Raw genomic sequence first — 23,399 nt, 5'->3', positions numbered from 1 at the left:
TTCATCTATATTTTGTGGGATAGCAGAGAAGGTAAGAACCACAATCTTGATTTAAATGTAACTCTGAAAACACCTTTGGAAAAAAACTTTGTGCCTCTCACTCAGTCTAACTTTCCTAAGCAATGGGTAAAGTAATGTAAATAAAAGTAAAGCTGTCTTTAACAGAAGTTCTCTTAAACCAATGTGTGAAATGGATCAAAATGAGGTTCTAAATTTAGTAGCACTAATTACAGATCCCAGAGTTTGGACACACAAAGGCTCATAGTGCTGAAAAGTGATCGTTTATGTCAGGTTCTTCTCTATAACAGCTTACAGAAAATTATACCACCAATTCTGATGTAGGCTGTTTGAATTCAGCATGTCTTTGCATAATATCACTCATTAAAGGTCTGTCAAACTTTGTAATATTTTACAAATAATTTTTTTCTTCACAACTAAGAGGGTTTTGGTCACTTCATTTAGTCCCTTGGGGGTAAATGTATCAAGCTGAGAGTTTTCCGGCGGATTTGAAAAGTGAAGATGTTGCCCATAGCAACCAATCAGATTCTAGCCTTCATTTTGTAGAATGTGCTAAATAAATGATAGCTAGAATCTGATTGGTTTTTCAAACCCGCCGGAAAACTCTCCGCTTGATACATTTACACCCTGGTATGCTTCACACTTAAGGAATTTTTGGCAGGTACTTTGCAGGCAAGATACTTGCACATGACCAGTAGCCCTCTTACTGAATTTGTTGGCCAGCATGCTTGCAACTGACTGAGGCCTTTTTAATAATTGCAATGTTGATTGACTGAGATGCTTCAAAATGGCTGTCCTTATTACCATCATGTCCCTGAGGAACTGCTGCAGTCCAGAAAATTTCATTAAAGAAAATGGCTCTAGTAATTAGCGTTATTTGAAAATATGCATACCATAACAATATTATAACAATCCAAGGCCTGTGTATACTCCTGTCCATGTTCCCTCTAACTTCACCCACTTGGACTTCTATTTTAAATGTTATATTGTTATATTTTTCAAAATGGTTGGCATTATAATTTAATGTATTATGTAAGAAACATGGAGTTATATTTTCTAAACTGCGGGTTTGAAAAAGTGGAAATGTTGCCTATAGCAACCAATAAGATTCTAGTTAGTATTTATTTAGTGCATTATACAAAATGACAGGTAGAATCTGATTGGTTGCCATAGGCAACATCTCCACTTTTTCAAATCCGCAGTTTAGTAAATATACCCCATGGAGTTGTTGATTTTCCTGTAGCAAAATCTCCAGGAGGTGAAGGTCCAACAGGCACATCATTGTGAGAGAATAGAATAGGGAAGATTGGAATAACACTGGTGGCCATCCTCAATAGGGTGGTCCTCCCAGCTCTACAGGTTGACCTTTCATCTGGCCACTGAGTCACAGCGAGCAGAGCTCTCACAATCAGCCTCTGCTCCTGCAGATGTCACTGCTCTGATGACATGGAGCCAGGTGCGAAGGCATAGGTGAGAAAATGTTTTAAAAAAAAATAAAAGCCCATAATTTGTTTTGCTTTAATGTGGACTTTAAAAAACTATGAAAAACTTTTTCAAAGATGTATTTGAAAAATAAACATTTATAAAAACACTGGTGATATTTTTCAATTAATCCAAGCCGCTGTACTATGCCTATTCCATGTTGCTGTTAATCACCATTGGGTGCTGGCTCTGGCAAGTTTTGGTAGTGAAATGACCTTGGTTTCCAGCACTATATTACCAAAGGTTCTGGCCTTCAGACTGGCAGGTATCAGTATATATATATATATATATATATATATATATATATATATAGATAGATAGATAGATAGATATACTGACACCTGAATAGATCAGTTTTGTGTGCACCAGCGAACAATCCATAGGTTGAATTAACATTGGGAATTGTGCCTATAAATGTCCAGGCTCTCTGCGCCCAAAGCATATTGGACCCAAAGAAGTTTTGGCTGCCATTTTATCAGGCAAACTTTTCTTACCAAAGCCCATTCCATCTTTTCGCGTACCAGATTTTGGCCGAGGCACACATTTTTGAAGCAGGCAACAGAAATTTGGACATAAGCTGCAAGGCACCGTATCTCTCTATTAAAGAGGCCAATTCCTCATACATCTGAGAGTCCACCTGCAGTGTGCAACATTGGAAGCCACTTTCTATACATCAGATACAATTATCGATAACCAGAATTCCGATCATCCTGATCGCAGTGTTATTTTCTCACTGCAACCACTTTTTAAGTGTTTTACAAAGTTCAGCAAGCAGATCAAGAACTGGTGAATTTCTGGACATAATCCAAACATGTTAGCATTGGACCTTTCTACATCTGCGCCATTATAGCGTTTTTCAGCTGCTGATAATTACCAGCCTGGTCGTCATCCAGGTCTCTATAGGTACGCTGAGCTTTCCCAGAAAAATAGGTAGCTAGATGTTCAGCTCAACTTTCAGGTGGCCATTGGTCTTGCTGACAGCACAATGAAATGCTACATCATCATTGGAAGTTAAATTCTGCAATGTGTGTGCAGCTGGTGTCTCTCTGTCTTGTCTCCCTTGAGAAATCTCCTCACAGAGAAGATGGGTATTATTCTGTGCTGCTTCCTCATTAGTATATATATATTAGTATTTCTTCCATCTCTACAGAAGTTTGAGCTGGGAACAGGACTTCTATGCACAGTTTTTTTCCTCCTTTTTTGGACCACACCCAACTCACAACTTTGTGAATCACAAGGTGTGGCACTATAAAAATCAGCAGTTTTTAAACCTTTTGCATTCTATGGTGCTCAACAGTTCACAGTTCTCAGGTTTATTGTTTTACTCTGCCTCGCCACAGACAATAATGTTTGCTTTCTCTCAGCACAGGAATTTTCCCTACTGCAACGGAGAGCTTTATAACAGTTTGTGACTTGATAGAAGTAGTCAACTAACTACCATTTGCTGACTGAGTGGACAGCAGACTCTGTCTGTCCTTTGCAATCCCATGATGAAACCACTGTGAGGCAGACACCTGGCAGATGAAAGACACAGTCACTTCTTTCTTGTATAACTGTGTTTTTATTGTTCACATCGCAAATAACACAGCACTCTATTTATGACTCCAGGCAACCCTAACTCTGGCTAGACACAGTCCTCCTGCCTAGTCACCGGCCAAGAAGCAGGCATCGATTGAACAGCACAAAGCAACATTACCCTGACTGTAGCCTGTTCCTGCAGACTCCCTGGGACCTCATCTGTCCCTAAGCAGGAGAGGTGTGGCAAATAGCCCTCTTTGCATATAAATATCTATAATATAAATGCTTAGTGGCGTGTGTTAGTCTGTCTGTGTGTGTGTGTTTGGAAAAAATAAAACTAAGCTGCAGCGCCACCTGCTGGGCGGAGTTATACACTGACCTACTAAATTCTTAGTGTGTGTGGAAAAAAAATTCAGAAAGGGCTGAAATTTGGTATACTAAGATGTTTTTAATTTGTTAATTTAATTTGTTAATTGTTAAAAGTGTTTATAAAGATTTTAAAAAAATATATATATATTTCTTGAAGGAGAAGTGACAGTTGGGAATGGTTGGTGGTTGCCGGGGGTGACAGTGGGGAGTGGTTGGTGGTTCCCGGGGGTGACAGAGTGAGAGGAGTGTGATACTCAGGACCGCTGAGAGAGATCCCTGTGTCTGGATAGACATCTGGATAGATGTGGCGATGAAAATAAAGGATGAGGTGATGGAAAAGAATGATGAGGTGGTGACATGTGGACAAAACCACGTTAAAAAAGGGCGCTTACGTCGGGAAGTAACGCTCTTCTCCTGAGGAGGCCTGGGCTATGGCCCAAATGCATGACAAGAACCTTTTTAACACCTTAAGTAGCTTGATTTGACTAGAATGCATGAGTATCATGCACGGGTTAACTTGTATATATATATATATATATATATATATATATATATATATATATGTGTGTGTATATTCTTGGATAACATAATTTTGAAGCCTCTGGTTTTCTTCCATGAGTGAAGGATCTCCTCTTCCTTAATAGGCACTGCATTCATAATAGCGATGCCATAAAAATGGCTCACATAGCAATAATGTCACGCACAGCTTCTATGCATATATGAGGGCTCCTCCAGACCAGTGAAGGCAATGAAAACAGGATTGAAAGGCCAAAAGTTTATTCAATGACTAATCTTCTGAAGGTACATGCTTATTTGTGTGTAGCTTTTTGCTATGTGGCTACATGTAAAATAGGAGTGATACACCTTTGCATAGGGAAAGCATTGTCTCCTGCAAATAGAACAAACACATTTTAAAAAGAATAGCCTATGTGTGGTTTAATGGTATCTTACAAAAGACACTTTAAAGCCTCTGAAATGTGTAGCTTTATAGGGGCAAAGAAATAAGATTTAGATAAAATGTAAACAAATTCTATAAAAATAGATTAAAATACATGGATTATTATGACAACAATAGTGTTCTATGTATATTATTACTTGCAGGGCAAAAGTCATTTTCACTAATTTATGAAAAAAATAATATTACCTAATAGCCACATGAGTTAACCATCCCGTTCATATTAGTAATTGCCTAATTATGAAGGAGTGATGGCATCAAGAACTTTGGGAACGCAATGCTATTGATGAGGTGAGTTATCGCATATAAAATAGAATAAAAATGTCTCTGGTCCGTAAAATGGATTAACTTATTCCCATGAGTAAGAGATCTACATGCGCAGCTTCTAATGACCCTATCACATGAGTAAATTGAGTAATGGAGTAAAATTGATGCTTTATTTGCAAAAAGTATTAATCACTCAATGGCAAAATAATAATCTGCCTGATACAGGACAGCAATGCTCACAGTACCTGTTGTAGTATCAGAATTAAAAGAGGCTGTGACATTCCTGATGCCACACTTACTGTGGTCTGAAACAAACCATACGCACAGAAATGTAATGTAGCCATCAATTTAGTGATAGTATTGTTGTGAGGCTGCCAATCACAGGTCACTCCGCCATTAGCAGCAACAGCAACAAAGGCATGGGCAGTTTGTGTAGAGGTCACATGTAAGCTACTTTGTAGTGATTGAATCAGAGGTTAGACACCAGTTCAGGCTCCCACTTCATGTTATCATGGAATCTCTGAAGACAGAGTAGTGTGTTAACTGTACTAATTGTAAAAATACAGAACCATAGAAGCCTAGGCCAAATTTCTAATGTAAATGTCATAAGCATAAGAAATGATTTTTAATGCAAAACACACATTTACTATTCAGTGTAATGAAAAAATAAAATAAACATAGCTCTATATATCTGCAGTGCTAAGCTTCTTTATTGGGTTGATATAAATACAAACAGCAAATAAGTTGGGCTAACATACACTCACTCACTAAATTATATAATATAGATGAGACAAATGAATTAAGTTTAATCAGCTGAAGATGTCAATTTACAATCATTCAATCATAAAGATCTAGCTAGTGGTACAAGCATCAGTTTCAGTGCAATTATTTCACCCTCAGCACCGGCAACAGATATGTCTCCTGACAGTCATATATGCATCTCTGTGCAAGTATCCCTCAATTGCAATTATGCAAACACACCCTTACTGTATTTAACAAAAGTTGCCCACCACTTCCTTCTCGTTCACCACCTCTCTAGTCATACCTAGGTGCAAGTGTAAAATGCAACCTACTTTGCATATGAATGTATGAGTTTGCTTTTCTTGTGGGTCTACACAGTATTAATTGCCATATTTTATGCTAAAGAATCGAACATAGGTCCAACTCAGCATCAGGCCCATGTAGTGGTCACATTTTGTACTCCGGTTTATGCCATAATGGAAATGTAATCTAGTGATTATGGTCAGGGTCAATATATGCTTTTCACTGCTCACTCCACTGAGTGTCTACAAAAATGTCAAGACACAGGTTCATCAACATTGGCAACACCTTTGCCCATGGTTTTGTCATCATTCTCATCACCATTGGCTTATACATTTTTCACAAGAGAAACAATCGAAGTGTTATCATGCCACCCTGCATCTTGTCTTGAACTATTAATGGTTAATGGTCATTGTTCTGCTGAAAGGCCAATGACTGTTAGCAGAGACCAAACTATTTGACAGTGGGTTCAACATTGTGCTTCAAAATGGCCTAATAAAAGCTAGATTTTATAATACCATGCACAGAAACCCCAAAAGCTGTTCTTTTCATTTTGTTTTCTGTAAACATAGGGATAATGTGCTTTACCTAAAGCTCTAGTTTGGTCTCATCTGTCCACATGAGATTCTCCCAGAAAGAAATTGGCTTGTTCAAGTGTGTTTTGGTAAGCTCCAGTTAAACTTTCTTATGTTTCTCTCTCAGTGGGGCATTCCTGGGCCTTTTACTATATAACTCCATTTCACGAGTTGTTGACAGATGGTGCTTATTAAATTTGTGATACATTGTGTCTGCAGGTCACCTTAAATCTGATTGCCAGTTAAACGAGGTGCTTTTTCCCTCATTTAAACAAACCTGTGCTGCCATATTCAATCAAGTTTTCTCTTTCCTGAGAGGTTGTCTACAGTGCACTGGGCCTTAAACTTCCGAATAACATTATGTACAGTGGAAATAGGAACATCAAGATCTCTAGAGATTAATTTGCAACCTTGGAATTGACCGTGCTTTGTGACCTCCTCAGTCAATTCTCTGGATTTCTTTCTTTTTTCAAGGCTCAGTGCAGTACTCACAGTGACACAACACAGAAGGATGAGTCATTTCCTGCCGTTCCGTTCACCACACCTGAGCTCAGTTCCACAGTGAGCAAAAATTAACTTCTTGAAATCAAAATAGTTCAAACTACTTCTAAAAGGTTCTAATATGTTCATCCAGCCCATTTAAGCATGTCTGTGTGAAATAAGGTGTGACCTAGTACTTTTTTATGTTTGTGTTTTATTCCACTGCAAGCCAAAGAAATAAGTATGTAGATACCAAAGTATTTTTTAACTTCAATAATTGTCTGGAAGAAAGGATGAATTATTAGAAAAAAATGAAAAGGTGTCAATATTTTTGTCCACAATTGTAACCTTACCTTGATTATGCTTGAGAGACATAATCAAATTAAACCCATCAATGACTATGTTATGACAAATCCAAATTACTTTTTACGTCCAATGTGCCACTATTGACATTTTTCCAAGTATGTTTTTGCCAGAGTTGTTATTAAGCTATATGCAGCAGCATACCAGAGTAATCACAGCAATAAACCACTCTCCTCTCCAAACCAATAATCAGATACACTTATATCTTAAAGCCGCAGTGACTGGGCAAATGATGATGATGATGATGAAGATGGTGCTTGTAAGATGTATTAATAATGTAAGTCAAGAATTTTAAACTGCTAAGGATGAAACACAGATAAAAGAATGTTTTGAGTGAGGAACAATTAGCAGTCATGGCACACAGTACAGTATGCTTATATACATTCAAACTGAAAAGCATTTACAAATGACTAAAAAAAGAAACGTTTATTTCATCACAACTCTACTAACTCCACGCTACAATGACATAATGGGGGGAATTTTTGCTGCATCAGAAATGGTAACAATAGAAATGATGCAGAAACCCAATTGTTTATCCTATCTACACATGTATTTGTAAGATGCATTACGGATTTTAAAGATATTTTCTTACCAAGTGCATAGAAGCGTTTACGAACTGCTTTCTGAAATAGCAATATTACCTTTATTGAAGAATAGTTGTGTTTCCAGTCTTTCCTGTCACTATACAATTTTCATCCTTGATAGCTGTATAACATTCTAATCTAAATATTAATGTTTATTTGTTTTATTTTTCCACTTCCTTTATAGAGGGCATCAGGTTGTGGATAATTCCTTATCTCTGTTATTTAAAAATGATAACTGTGGTAGGGATTATTTATGCGGCACGCTCTGATTCTTGAAAGTCATGTCTTGAAACAAAGCACCATTATACCCTTCTGATTCTGGTCAAGGCACTAGACATATTAATGTTTAATCTATTTTATTAATGTTTTTAAAATGCAAAACACAAAACAGTGATACATAGCTTATTTGTTTTACACCTGACAAACCAAACCATAAGCTTTATAAAACAGAAAGCGCTAATCTATTGTTAACATTGTTTAACCGCAAAAATCAAGTTTATAAACCAGTGACACCTATTCTATTTTTCAATCCTCACCAAACAAACTATAATGTACAGAAGAAACACTCAAAATATGCACAAAACAGAAATAGGAACGAGAACAGCCTTAAATAGATGTCACCCTTTACCAAATATCTATGTTACCTGCTTCATACTCTATAATGCTTACTTCCAGAATCAGGAAAGGCCGCACTGCTTCAAGAGCAGAGGTAAGGCAGTCAGTTAGAGCAGGAGTACAGGAAAACAGCGAACACTCTAAGGAACCTGTTGACATTTAACATATAGCTGACAGACAGCTGCATGTTATTTCTACGGATCAAACCCATCAAAAATTTACAACACGCTACTAGCCGTCAGGAATAAAATAGGTGTAAATGAAGATTGTCCGAAGTATCGTCTGTAAATTTGCAAGTAGGTTTCTCAACTAACATGTCCCTGGTTTCACTGAAGTGGATTGCTGTTTTAAAACCAGAATTATGTGGCTAAAATTAATTAATTCAGAACAAATCTCTACTCAGCCTCATATTACATAGCATGGAATAATTCAATGTTTTCAATGTGTATGTGTAGTGTCTAAATGCGCAGCAGTGTGCTTGGATCCTCCTCACCAAAAGACACATTTTCATCACAATCAAGCACAATGAACTGAGACTATCTGCCATCTTGCTAAGCAATGATAGAAATGGACAATGATTGCTAATTTTTCCTATCCCACATTTGCATCCTGATTAGAGATGTTCACCAGTGTTGGATCTGTATTAAGTTCGTGTTTTGGTTTTGGCAAAACTGCCCTCACGTGTTTTGGTTTTGGATCTGCATTTTTTAGAAAAATTGCTAAAATATGGTAAAATCACATAATTTAGCTTTTTTTTGGTTCCTACATTATTATTAACCTCAATAACACTAATTTACAGTCATTTCCAGTCAATTTTGAACAACTCACAGGTCACAATCTTATTTTCATACACTTTCAGACAAAGACTGCAATGAGCTGGCTGGATGCTAAGTGACAGAGCAACTACACAATCACGCGGCAGTTCATATGACATCTAGGAAACATTGCCACACAGCAGTGGCAGAAAAGAAAAGTGGTGCAAGATGGAATTGTCCTTGGGACCTCCCACCCACCCACATGTTAAATAGGTGTAACAAACTCACACAGAAATAGGAGGGGTGGCAGGTACAATTTAACTAACCAAGCACTTCAACGACAAGAAGTGCCACTTTTGTGTCTGAAGTGCTTGCTTTGTTTGGGCCCACACAAAACAAGCTAAAAATGGGTTTAAGGCAGCTAAGCTAACAGTGCTGTCAATGAACTCATTACTCAGTATTGATACTCTCAATACTGTCACACATATTAATCATAATACATATTAATTATTTATATAGCAGGGGCAATACATATACCTTATTGATATGAACAAGGGTAATACATATTAGTTGAGTACCTAATTGGGGCATTGTTTTTTATTTAGCAAGATGCACCAGTGCATGCTGATACTTGTAGGGCCACCAGGGTGGGTGCATTATTATAAAATTTTGACTCTGGTACCCACAGGCCAGGAGTATCAAAAGGGACTCAGTGCTACTTAGCATAAGGCCAGGCATCTCTGATCCTTTGTTTGGGCCCCCACAGCTAGAGATGCCTGGCCAAGTGTCATCGTCATCATTTATTTGTATTGCACCACTGATTCTGTAGTACCTGACATGATTGACATAAATGACATGACAGTTACTATAATAACAGTTATGTGGTTACAACTGAGCAGACTATGAAATGCATGGATGCAATTAACAGAACAAATCACAGAGTATACAGTAAAATTCAGCATCAGACCTGACAAGGGACATACAAGGTAGATAGATGATGGACATACTGTACATGGCACAAAAAGTAGAAAGGACCCTGTTCATGATAGCTTACATTTTAAATGGTAGAGATCAATTGGTAGAGGCAGTTTATTAATGTTAATGTTATAGGTCGAGTGAAGTGAGCTAGCTGGGAGCTGCCTAAGGAAGCAGTAAGTGCTGTGCCGGGAATTTATAGCCTGGGGTCGTTGAATGGTAGGCATCCAGGAGGAAGGGCTGCAAGTGGATTACACAATAGGAATAGACCAATGCAAAGGTGCGCCAAGCAGGAGGGGTGGTGCTCCTGAAAGTACCAAGTTAAAATGGCTACCTGCCAGGTATTGATTCAGGCTGATGGCAATGCAGCTGGTTTTAGGCTGCAAAAATTAGGATCAAGTTTTGGTGGGGGCTGGGTTCATATGTCTGGTGTTCAGAATCCGACTTGTACTTGGCACAGAAGGTGGAGATAGTGGGCTGGGAAGAGGTAATGCTTGTCAGCTATGGACATGGTGGTATTGCCTAGGTGATGGTCGGCAGTGCTTGAGTTATGGTGGCTGAAGTGTTCTTGAGGAATGCCAGGTAGTGGAGGCACAGGCTGGCTGGTGGTTATCTCACCTCTTACAGTAGAAGGCAGGATTCACATGGTTTTGGTTTGAAAACTATATGTGATATGTGGCTGTTTGAAACCCCCCACAAAAACTTCCCCTCAGTCAGTTTACCCCATAGACTTGATAAGTAGTTGATACAGATGATAATACTAGTATATATAATAATAATTATCCCACATTATAACCGTGCATTATAATAGAGGTGTCTGAGTATCCAAGGAACACTAATTCAATGTAATAGCTTGCAGTATGTGAGTATGTGATTAAAATCTGTCACCTAGTATACAATATCATGAATATGTGTATTGAAGACCTTGCATGACAATAGTAGTGTGTGTCCAGGTAATAGTTGTGCACGCAAGTGACTGAGTATTTGACCAAAATTCTTTATAACAAGCATATTCATGCATATGTGAAATTAAATATAGGTGTCATATTGCCTTGTTTAACAGTTTTTCTTATAGAGATAATTGTGGCATCTTGGCATATTGCAGCAGACCACCAACATCTCCACTATAGTAATACCACAGCTAATTTTGATTTTACTTTATCATCATCAGTATCATCAGCTATTTATAAAGCACCACTAATTCCACAGCGTTGTACAGAGAACTCACTCACATCAGTCCCTGCCCCATAATAATCTACAGTCTAAATTCCCTAACATACACACACACACACCTCATGTGACTAAGTTCAGTTTAATAGCATCCAATCAACGTACTAGGATTTATTTTCTGGAGTTTGGGAGGAAACTGGAACACCCAGAGAAAACCCACGCAAACACAGGGAGAACATACAAGCTTCACACAGATAAGGCCATGGTCGGAAATTGAAATTCTGACCCCAGTGCTATGAGGCAGAAGTACTTCATAGTGCAAACTTGTTATAGTGATAAATTGCCACCAGAAATTCTCTGTAATAATATTATGCCATTTAATATAATAAAGCACAAATCAGTACCATACAAATACGTTGTCCAGTATAGTACATTGCATAATCAGAAAGTATTGGGTTCTTTACTGTATTTGCACATCATATTTAGTGAGGTGATAAGAAAACACACTGCATTTTATTAATGTGTCATATGATCTCCGTGATTACTATTGCAGTTGTCCTTACAGCAGACAGGCACAGGGGAATCAAGTAAATTTCAACAAGCTTCACATGCTCAGTGGGCCTGATTCACCTTCAGAAGCAACCTGCACGCAATTTACATTTTAAAAAAGAGCACAGAATTTCAGCATAGTTACAACCATATGCACATCTAAGCAAATCGCAAGATACATTTCTATTTTAATCTGGGTGGAAGTACTTTCTGCCTTAACGTTACTTGCCATATGTAGATAGCACATATACAATAAAAGGCTTTATAGCTTTAATACCGAGGAGTTTCTTGTTCAGACATCCTCTGCAAACTATACTGTTCTCTGATTTGCTGCGTGACATCACACAGTGACTCAGCCAAACAGATCTTGGACATTTCCCCAGAGCCATGGAGATAGATGGAGGCAACACAGCAAGTTTGTGTATGAGAGATGGAGTGGGAGTTTGTGTGTATAAGAAATGTGTGTATGAGAGAGGGAGTGTGTGTCAGTGTGTATGAAAAATGTGTATGCATATGAGAAAAGGAGAGTGTGTCGGTGTGTATGAGAAATGCGTGTATAAGAGATGTAGTGTGAGTGTGCTTAGATGCAAACAATTCCCTTGGTTATTGAATAACTTTGAAACACAGAGGGGCAATTGAGCCATCATTCTTGTGGTGATTAAAATATTAAACATATTTCTGCTCCCCCTTACATCTATATATTCTCTCCCTAGTCTGCTGTGCATTGTAGCGTACTCCCTCTTATATCTCTATGGTTGCCCCCCCAGACTGCTGTGCATTTTGTGTAAATTGTCTCCTTGCATGTTTCTATCCCAAGACTGGGGTGTATTCCCCCTTAGATCTATATGTTCTCCCCCTCAGGCTGCTGTACATTGTGGTGCTGCCCTTATATCTATATGTTTCTCCCTCCTTGCTGCCAAACACCCCATCTGTCACACTCCTTCTCCCCACTTTCAGACACCACATCTGTCACACTCCACCTCCCTGTTGCCAAACCCCAACATCTGCCACAGTCCCCCTCCAACTTCTAGGCATCCCATTTGTCACTATCCTTTTCCAACATCTAGACACTCCATCTGTCACACTCCCTTCCCCTGCTTCCCAACATCCCATCTACCACAATACCCCTCCCTGATGCCAGACACCCCATCCGTGACACTCCCTTTTCCTACTTCCAGACACCACATCATCCACACTCTCCCTTCCTGCTGCCAAGCCACCTATCTGTCACACTCTCTATCCCTGCTTCCAAGCACCCTATCTGCCAAACTCCCCCGCCTTGCTGCCAAACCACCTATCTGTCATACTCCTTTTCCCTGTTTCCAGGAACCCCATCAACCAAACTCCCTTTCTCTACTTCCAGGCATCCCATCTGCCACTCTCCCTTTCCGTACCTCCAGACACTCTATCTGCTACATTCCACCTCCCTGTTGCCAAACACCACATCTTCCACACTCCCCCTCCCATCTGCCAGGCCCCCACATCTGCCACACTCCCCCTCCTACTTCCAGGAATCCCATTTGTCACTATCCTTTTCCCTACTTCCAAACACTCCCTTTCCCTGTTTCCAAACACCCCATCTATCACAATACACCTCCATGATGCTAGACACCCCATCCATGATACTCCCTTTTTCTCCTTCCAGACACCCAATCTGCCACACTCCCCCTCCCTGCTACCTAGCCACCTATCTGCCACAATCCCTTTCTCTGCTTCAAGTCACCCCATCCGTTACACTCTCTTTCCCTGATTCAAGGCAACCCATCTGCCACACTCCCTCTCCTTGCTACCAGTCACACCATATTGCCACTGGTCCCAACAATACATTGTTACTGCATTCTGCCATACATCCCTGCTGCTGTACCTCACCTGCCATCATTCTCCCCTACCAGACTAGGCTGGCCTCCCTGCACCGCTTTCGTAGCTGATCTGGAGACATCAGAAGACAGAAGAATGAAAATTGAAAATGACAGAAAATATTACATTAACTTTGATCTAGGTAAATATATGTGCAGTATATTTTATATATTGCCAATATTATAAATATATTATTGCTTTTATTTTTTATGATTAATACGTAGCCTTTTATGTGCAAAATATGTAACATATAGATAATATATAATGTACATAATTTTTTTTTTATAATTTAAACTTATTTAAACTAATATAGTTTTTTTTTCTTTTGGTGCTTGTTTAAAATTTCCCGCTGCCTGGCTGATGTGATGGCTTTATTGACTTGAGGCCGGCAGCAGGAGATTTGAAAAAAGCTATTCAAGTGGAAGAAGTGGCACAGTGCTAAGGAGACATAGTGGCATCTGTATAATTAACAAGTACAAAAGTGCTGTAAGGCAGAAGTGCTAACCACTTAGCCACCGTACTGCCCCCATACCACTGCATATCCCCGATGAGACCATCATGCCCCAGTCCAACACTGGGCATAAGGAGACTGGGCATGCGAAGAGCTATTTCACACAAAATACGTAAGAAAATTTACTTACATCTGAAGTTGAATCAGGCCCAGTGAGTCAATATTTAAATTTATATTTGAATTACAAACAAATGAGAGTCTTATTCTTTTGGTTTCAATAGAAATGTAGAAGACTTGGATCAGAAGAATTTAGCCATTGAGACCTCTGTGCCTGTTTCATAAGTCCAAACCCTTTGTTAGAGTGGAATTGTATGATTATTGATTTAATATCTATCATGTGCTAAGCTTTAGAAGCTAATATGTTATGCTATAACCTTAAGAGAAATTAGCAGATATTATGTTCAGTTTAAAAGACAAATTATTCAAGGTTGTGAAACTCCATAGTAGTATGTTCCCATGAAATTAAACAAACCAAGGACACGCAGTAAAGCGAAACATTCTGCACAGAGCAGCACAACAGTATTGGCAGAAAACCTGGAAAGAGGTAACGCATAAAGAAGAAAGAATTGTTTGAACTTTGTTGGAAAACTGCAATATATATAATTGTTGATTGACTTTCTTTCATAATTTACTGTCTTATAATTGGTTGTTCAGTATCTATACCCCTAGACTTACATGTATAAAAATAGACGCTGAAGCGGTCTCAAATTGTAACAGAATAAAAGCTGCTCCGCATTATATCATACAGGTGTTGAGTATTTTCTGTTCACCAGTCGACTGAAAACAAAGAAAGATCTGACTGACATTGAAGGTGATTGATAGAAGTATCGGTGAACCCCGATACCCCAACACCTTTTTCAATGATAAGGACACAACTTAGCTATGCATGCATTTTTAGGCACTTTTAATTCAGTTATTAAAATGCCCAATTGTGCATTCATCTGAACCACGGCTTCTCCATGTGTTTCTACTCATTTGCAAATATAATTGTTTTAAGAGTTCACAGTACAATATTATAATGAACATCCTCTCAGTATCAAATGGAGGAAATTAATTCCATTCAATAGGCACAAAAAATATCTAAAATCCATTCATTTATCTGAAATTTCTTGAACAAAATCTTTGAAACAATCCTGCTAAGAATTACTTTTTAATTAAAGAATTTCTTTATTCACTTTATTAGTTTCTCTTCATTGCCTACAAGGAACAGAAGACAGTATATTAGGACAATCCATCTTATAGGTAAACAAAGAGACATCAGGTGTGTGTTTTTGTGAGATAAGGAATGCCCTAGTGGTCTAAAACTCTCTTATTAAACAAAAGCACATTCTATGAAGGATTTTTTGAGTTAATAAAATAAGACAGAATTTCTTCCAATTGAAGCATCTTTGTGAAAGCAGAGAAGAATTTGTTTCATTTATAACTGATACATACTTTGCACTAAGAATATGACATCTACAAATGTTTATTGCATTACTTTAATTTGTTGCATTGTACTTGCTACCTAGTGTGTTTTATAGAATGGGTGTTAAAAACATTCATATTTTAAATGAGCACTAACTCAAAATATAAGTTATTTCATGCAAAAACACAACTAATAACATTCACAAACAAAAGTGCATATACACAGACATTAAACATTCTGATCTATTACTGTAATTGAATAAATAAATAACCACATGGATACCAATGTAATTTTTTCGAAATATCACAGTTTTTATTTAAAGAAAAATTATGGTGGAGAGAGCAATGCCAGCCAGCTAACAACTAATACCAAAACCAACATGGGAAGGTCAAATTGTCTCTATCTCACTGGTCTCAGGATACAATCCGTTATGATTGGCTGGTGCTAAATCTGGCATCAGAGTGACTGCACCCCTTCTGGACTCACAATGACATCAATTCCATTGTCAAGACATGTTTGTGTGAGTATTATACATACTTGCTTGTGTGGGAAGGGCAATGATTGGCCTAACTGAAGTGTCTGTTTCTTACACTTCGCTAATAGAAAATATAAATCATCATCAGCTATTTATATAGCGCCACTAATTATGCAGCTGTATAGAGAACACACTCACATCAGTTCCTGCCCCATCGGAGCTTACAGTCTAAATTCCCTTACATACAGTCATGGCCAAAAGTTTTGAGAATGACACAAGTATTGGTTTTCACAAAGTTTGCTGCTTCAAAATTTTTAGACCTTTTAGTCAGATGTTACTAGGGTATACTGAAGTAAAATAACAAGCATTTCTTAAGTGTCAAAAGCTTTTGTTACAATTACATTAAGTTTATGCAAAGAGTCAGTATTTGCAGTGTTGACCCTTCTTTTTGAAGACTTCTGCAATTTTCCTGGCCAATCAACTTCTGGACCACATATTGACTGATGGCAGCCCATTCTTACCTAATCAGTGCTTGGAATTTGTCAGAATTTGTGGGTTTTTGTTTCTCCATGTGCCTCTTGAGTATTGACCACAAGTTCTCAATGGGATTAAGATCTGGGGAGTTTCCTGGCCATGGATCCAAAATTTCAAAGTTTTGATCCCTGAGCCACTTAGTTCTCACCTTTGCCTTATGGCAAGATGCTGGAAAAGGCATTGTTTGTCACCAAACTGTTCTTGGATGGTTAGGAGAAGTTTCTCTTTGAGGAAGCTTTGGTTCCATTCTTTATTCAAGGCAATGTTATTAGGCAAAATTGTGAGTGAGCCCACTCCCTTTTGCTGAGAAGTAACCGCCCACATGAATGGTCTCAGGATGCTTTACTGTTAACATGACACAGGACTGATGGCAGCGCTCACCTTTCCTTCTCCGGACAAGCGTTTTTCTAGATGTCCAAACAATGTGAAAGGGGATTCATCAGAGAAAATTACTTTACCCTAGTCCTCAGCAGTCCAATCCCTGTACTGTTTGTAGAATATTATTCTGTCCCTGATGTTTTTCCTGGAGAGAAGTGGCTTCTTTGCTGGCCTTCTTGGCTCCAGGCCATCATCCAAAAGTCTTCGCCTCACTGTGCGTGCAGCTGCACTCACACCTGCCTTCTGCCATTCCTGAGCAAGCTCTGCACTGGTGGTGCCCCGATCCCGAAGCTGAGTTAACTTTAGGAGACAGTCCTAACAGTTACTGGACATTCTTGGGTGCCCTGAAGCCTTTTTCACAACTATTGAACCTTTCTCCTTGAAGTTCTTGACGATCTGATAAATGGGTGATTTAGGTGCAATCTTACTAGCAGCAATATCCTTGCCTGTGAAGCCTTTTATGTGCAAAGCAATGATGACTGCACATGTTTCCTTGGTAACCATGGTGAACAGTGAAAGAACAATGATTTCAAGCACCACCCTCCTTTTAAAGCTTCCAGTCTGTTATTCTAACTCAATCAGCATGACATAGTGATCTCCAGCATTGTCCTCTTCAACCCTCTCATCTATGTTAACAAGAGAATCATTGACCTGCTGTCAGCTGGCCCTTTTATGGCAGGGCTGAAATGCAGTGGAAATATTGTTTTTGGGATAAAGTTCAATGTCATGGCAAAGAGGGACTTTGAAATTAATTGCAATTAATCTGATTACTCTTCATGACATTCTGGAGTATATGCAAATTGCCATCATCATCATCAGCAGCTATTTATATAGCGCTACTAATTATGCAGCGCTGTACAGAGAACTCACTCACATCAGTCTCTGCACCATTGGAGCGTACAGTCTAAATTCCTTAACATACACACACACACACACACACACACACACACACACACACACACACACACACACACACACACACACAGTGAGAGAGACTAGGGTCAATTTTGATAGCAGCCAATTAACCTACTAGTATGTTTTTGGAATGTGGGAGGAAACTGGAGCACCTGGAGGAAACTCATGCAAACACGGGCTGAACATACAAACTCCACACAGATAAGGCCTTGGTTGGGAATCAAACTCATGACCCCAGTGCTGTGAGGCAGAAAAACTAGCAACTAAGCCATCATGCTGCCCATCATAAAAACTGAGTCAGCAGACTTTGTGAAAAATAATATTTGTGCCATTCTCTAAACTTTTGGCCATGACTGTACACGAACACAAACCGACAGAGATTAGGGACAATTTGAAAGCAGCCAATTACCCTACTTGTATGTTTTCGGAGTGTGAGAGTAAACCGGAGCACCCAAAGAAAACCCGATGCAAACACAGGGAGAACATACAAACTCCACACAGATATATATACATTCCATATTTATATACATGGTTCTTGGGGACCATCTCAGTTGCAAGTCTCGGGCAGTCCTCTTTACCCCGGTTTTTACAAAGCTTCTCCCAGGAAAACTGTTTCTTAAGCCCTTCCCATAAATGTATACAGGTCCCCTGGCTTGATACAGTAAGGCAGCATTCTGGCACAGAGCATATAAGGAAAACAAGGTATGAAAGCCCTGCTCTTGGCTACCGATGAATTCTCTGCGCATCGAGAAGTATTAAGAACTAGTCTTTGAAGTTTTGTAATATGGGTTCAGGTCACCTTCGTTCATTTACTTTTATAAATGTCTAACTCTATAAGTTCATACCACTATCCATCCAATAACCTCTGCCTTTTACTGTAGCTTGACTGTCTGTGATGAATGCCCTGTAACATTTATTATGTATTGTGTGTGTAGTCTTTGAAGTTTTGTATTAATTTAAAACACTTTCTGTCCCATAACCTCTGTCTGTTAATGTAGCATCACTGTGTATGATGGATGCCCTCGAACATTCAAAATGTATTGTGTGCGTAGTCCTTCAAGCTTTGTAATATGGATGCAGGCAACCTTTGTCTGTCATCTTCCACATTAATTTTTATAGCGGTATGGTTTCCTAAAGCTCTGCTCTTAGATACCGATACATGCTCTGCCCATCGAGAAGTGCATAGTACTAGTCTTTGACATTTTTGATATTTGTGCAGGTCAACTTCGTTTTTCATCATCATAATTTATTTATATAGGGACAGCAAAATATGTACAATTGGATATCTTCTTGTCTAAATATCTACTGATGCCTTATTCAATCTAAAGACATTTGATTGTTACTGAATCTTCACTCTCCATGATGCATGCTGTTTAACATTCCAAATTTAATTTCTGGATAGCATTTCAACATTTTTATCTCTTGCACCTTACACTAATTTTTATTGTTGTTCTGTTCATCTAATGGGCTTGCTTCGGGTGGTAGCATGGCAGATGAAATGTTTTTGCAGTTACCGCAATGGTTTTTTTCAGTCGCTGAATATATATAGATGTCACTGAATGAGCCTTTCAAAATTGACAAGTATTAAAACAACATATATATATATATATATATATATATATATATATATATGTATGTATGTATATAACTTTTTTTTGGGCTGTGTGGCTGCTGCGTTGACCCTCATATGCAAACACCCTTTTTAAATATAGATGTCACTGAATAGAAATAGAAAAGATTAGGCTATATAGCGTCTTTTGGGGTATGCAGCTGCTGCTGAACCTCACACACAACAAATACCATATGATTTTAGATGTCACTGCCCCACACAAGTTTACTTTCCCTAGAAGAAATTAAAATAAACAAATAAAAAAATGATTTGTTTTTTTGGATTCTGCTGATGCTGTTTTACTCCACTAAATGTACTACTTACTTCAGAATGATATCTAACTCAGTCTATATATATAATGCATTAACAACAACCAGTATCCACTAGTCCTTGTAAACTCTCCCAAAGACTGAATTTTAAAGCAATGGATCAGCAAACTATTCTAGCAGACTAATCTCTACAGAATTGCTATGTCCCCCTTTCACCCTGAACGCTAGTTTCAGAGCAGAGCACCGCGGATAACTTCCCTACATGCTGTCTGTTCTAAAATAGGGAACTTGAGAAAACGAGAGAGGACTATATATATATATATATCTATATATATATATATATATATATATATATATATATATACATATATTCGAAATGCTGCGAGCACACTAAATTTGGAATATTACACAGCATGCATATTGGAGAGTGAAGAGACAGTCATAATCAGATGTCATTTGATAGACAGAAGCATCCTTAGATATTTAGACAAGTAGATAGCCAATTATAGCTGTATAACTTGCTGTCACTGTATAAATAAATGCTGCTAGAATAAGGTGGCAGGCACCAATGCTAAAAAAACTTGGAAGACTCAATACATTGTCAGAGCATTCATCGGTAAGAGCAGGACTTTTATTACCTTATCGCTGTACAAATAAATGCTGATGCTGATAGACAAAGGGGGCCTGCATCTATACTATAACTTTTCCAAAACTATGCACACAACACATTTGGAATGTTACAGGGCATTCATCATAGAGAACTAAAGCTACAGTAACAGGTAGAGGTCATTGGATGGACAATGGTATGAATGAACAGAGTTATTAAACATTTACGAAAGTAAATAGATGAAGGTGGCCTGCACCCATACAAAAAAAATACACATCTCAATGGGCAGAGCATTCATTGGTATAACAAGAGCAGTGCTTTCATACTTTGTTTTACTTATATGCTCTGTGCCGTAATGCTGCCCTTCTGAATTAAGCCAGCCAGCTCATATATATTTATGGGGAAGGTGGGAGGACTGAAGAATCATTCCCCCAGTAGGAAGTTTTCTGTAACCCTGGTAGAAAGGGGACTGCCCTAGACTTGCAGAGGGGGTGTTCCCCAAGACCCATGTAGATAAATATGGAATGTATATAAATAATATTTATATGTTCTATTAGTGACATGTAAGAAATATGTAAAACCCTCAGTTCCTACAGTGTATAATTGACATTGATGCAGATTTGGTTGCCAAAAACATCTGTCTTGATAAGACAATGCAATTGAAAGTCTACATTCTGGGAAATTAAGAAGACAGAATTTAGCACTGGCAAAAAATATTTGTATAGATGTAGATATGATGGCTGATGATTTATGCTATCTGATGGACTTAGGGAACCGTATAGACTGCTTAATTATTTTTGTAATTGAATGGGAGAAAGTAAATGAACTGATGGCAGATTTGCAAAATCATTTATTAAGATGACAGAAGACACAATACCTCAATTACGGACAGTGGCATTAGAGCACATTTAAATGATGATAAGAGAGAGCACATTGTTAAATGGTGTCAAGATGACATTGACCTTGGAGTGAGATAGATCTGTGTCGTAATACTGACTTCTGAATCCAACCAGGGGACTCATTTTTGAACCTGTCAATCGTATATTTCATAAACCTCTAAGCTAGTGGTGAGGACTCGAGTGTATCCAGATTGAGGCCGTGTCCCAGCCTTCGCCCTGGGACATCTTTTCCAGTCCTTTGCATCCCGGCTGTTGCCAGAGCAACCAGGAAGCCTCTCACACTGGCGCTGCATCCTGGCCAGTAGCAGGCAGCCGGGGCACACGGCTGTAATTAAATAATTGCTACCTTTTGAGTGGCCGTGCTCCTGGCCCCATTCCTGATTGGTTCCTATCAGTTTAAAAGACAGGGAGAGCTTAGTGTCCCTGCCAGTAATAGCACTTTTGCCCTGCAATACCTAACCTGCGGTCTGTGTTGTGAAAGGTCTGAATACCTCTGACTGATTTCTGTTGTGACACATAGCTTGTTTTCTGGGACTGCTTGATTGCTGATTGCCCCAGGCCTATTGGCTCATTATTCTGGATTATACTTGTTTGCTGCCAGCCCAAACTATTGGCCTGTTTTTGACTCTTCTTGCTGAACCTCAGACCTGACCCTGGTTATCCATGTACTGAGTTGTCTAGCCCCCTTCCTCCTATCTCGGTGCTACTGATTTCTGCTCATAAGCTTTTGCTACTTTGAGTTTAGTCATGGGGGCATCTGAGTACCTGTGAGTGCATCCAACTCTATAGGAAAGGTGGCTGCTTTAAGTGAAGATCTCTCCCGCTAGTTGTTAAAACGTATTACTTATTACAGTTACTAGAAAGTCGTAACATTTTAAATGATTATATCCTGGGACCAGTGGTGTAACAGCAATTTGACCTTCCACTGTTTGGTCTTGCCATAAGTTGTTAGCTGACTTGCATCGCTCTCTCCACCACCAATTTTATTTAAATAAAAACTATGACCTTTTGCAAAATTTACATTGATGACAGCGTGGCTATTTATTTATTCAATTACAGTAAATGGTAAGTCTGAACATGTGATGGAGGTTTGGCTGCAATGAAAGGGATATAACAACACTATGCAGTTTAATAATTGTTTGAATTGAATCAGAGAAAGTAAGTGCAACAATAGCAAAGTTACAAAATTCTTCATTCTGCAGTCATTTAGCAGTCTTTGGCCAAAATTGGTGAAAATTGGGACAGTTGTGAAGGGATCATTAGAAAATAGACTGGAAACGACAGGAAATGAATGCTAATGCTATAAATAGTAATTTTGGAGCAAAAACAGATCAAAATTGCTTACATTTCCATATTGTTCATATTTTTTTATTAAATCCAGATCCAAAACTAAAACCAAAACCTTTAATGTCTGTTTGGTAAAACCAGTTACAGAACCAGTACAAGTACGCATTTTAGAAGGAAAACCACATCCAAAACATGAAGATCAGTGAACATCATATATATATATATATATATATATATATGTATATACATATATGTATATATATATATATATATATATATATATCTATATATCTATATATCTATTTATATATATATATATATATATATGTATATATATATATATATATATATATATATATATCACAAATAGATACAGATGGCGCTAAGATACTGCACCAGTAGATAAATATTAGAGTCCAATGACTTGAAATCAGTCCTTCTTAAATGACACTTCCCCTGTGCGGGCGGCTGCCAATCCTCTGTATCAAGCGGTGTAGCAGGGATAAATCTAGAAATAAAATAAGAGGAGGCGCACAATAGTGTAGTATGGCAAGTTATTTTAGCCAAGTGAAGAAATTTTAAGAAGGAACCAAACCACCAGGAATGGATAAGTCAGAGCTTCCCACCATATGGATATCAACAGTGTCTAGGGTAAATGTGAATAGTTCATAAAATGAAGAGATCACACAGAACCAGATAACAATCAGGAACATGTATACATATACAGGTCACACCAATGAAGGTATATGCGTACCAGAAGCCAGAGATTATATGGCTTATCTGTAGAATTTTCCAATGGACTGTGAGGGTAAAGTCAATCTTCAGCCAACCTTGATTATCCAATTGGTTACCTCAATACACGAAAGGACACAGATGTAGTATCCAAAAAATTCAAGTTTTATTAAAAAAGTAGTAACTTACACATCCAGAAGCAGAT

The sequence above is a fragment of the Mixophyes fleayi genome, chromosome 9 (genome assembly GCF_038048845.1).
Source record: "Mixophyes fleayi isolate aMixFle1 chromosome 9, aMixFle1.hap1, whole genome shotgun sequence".
NCBI lineage: Eukaryota > Metazoa > Chordata > Amphibia > Anura > Limnodynastidae > Mixophyes > Mixophyes fleayi.
This window is presented reverse-complemented; position numbering follows the sequence as displayed.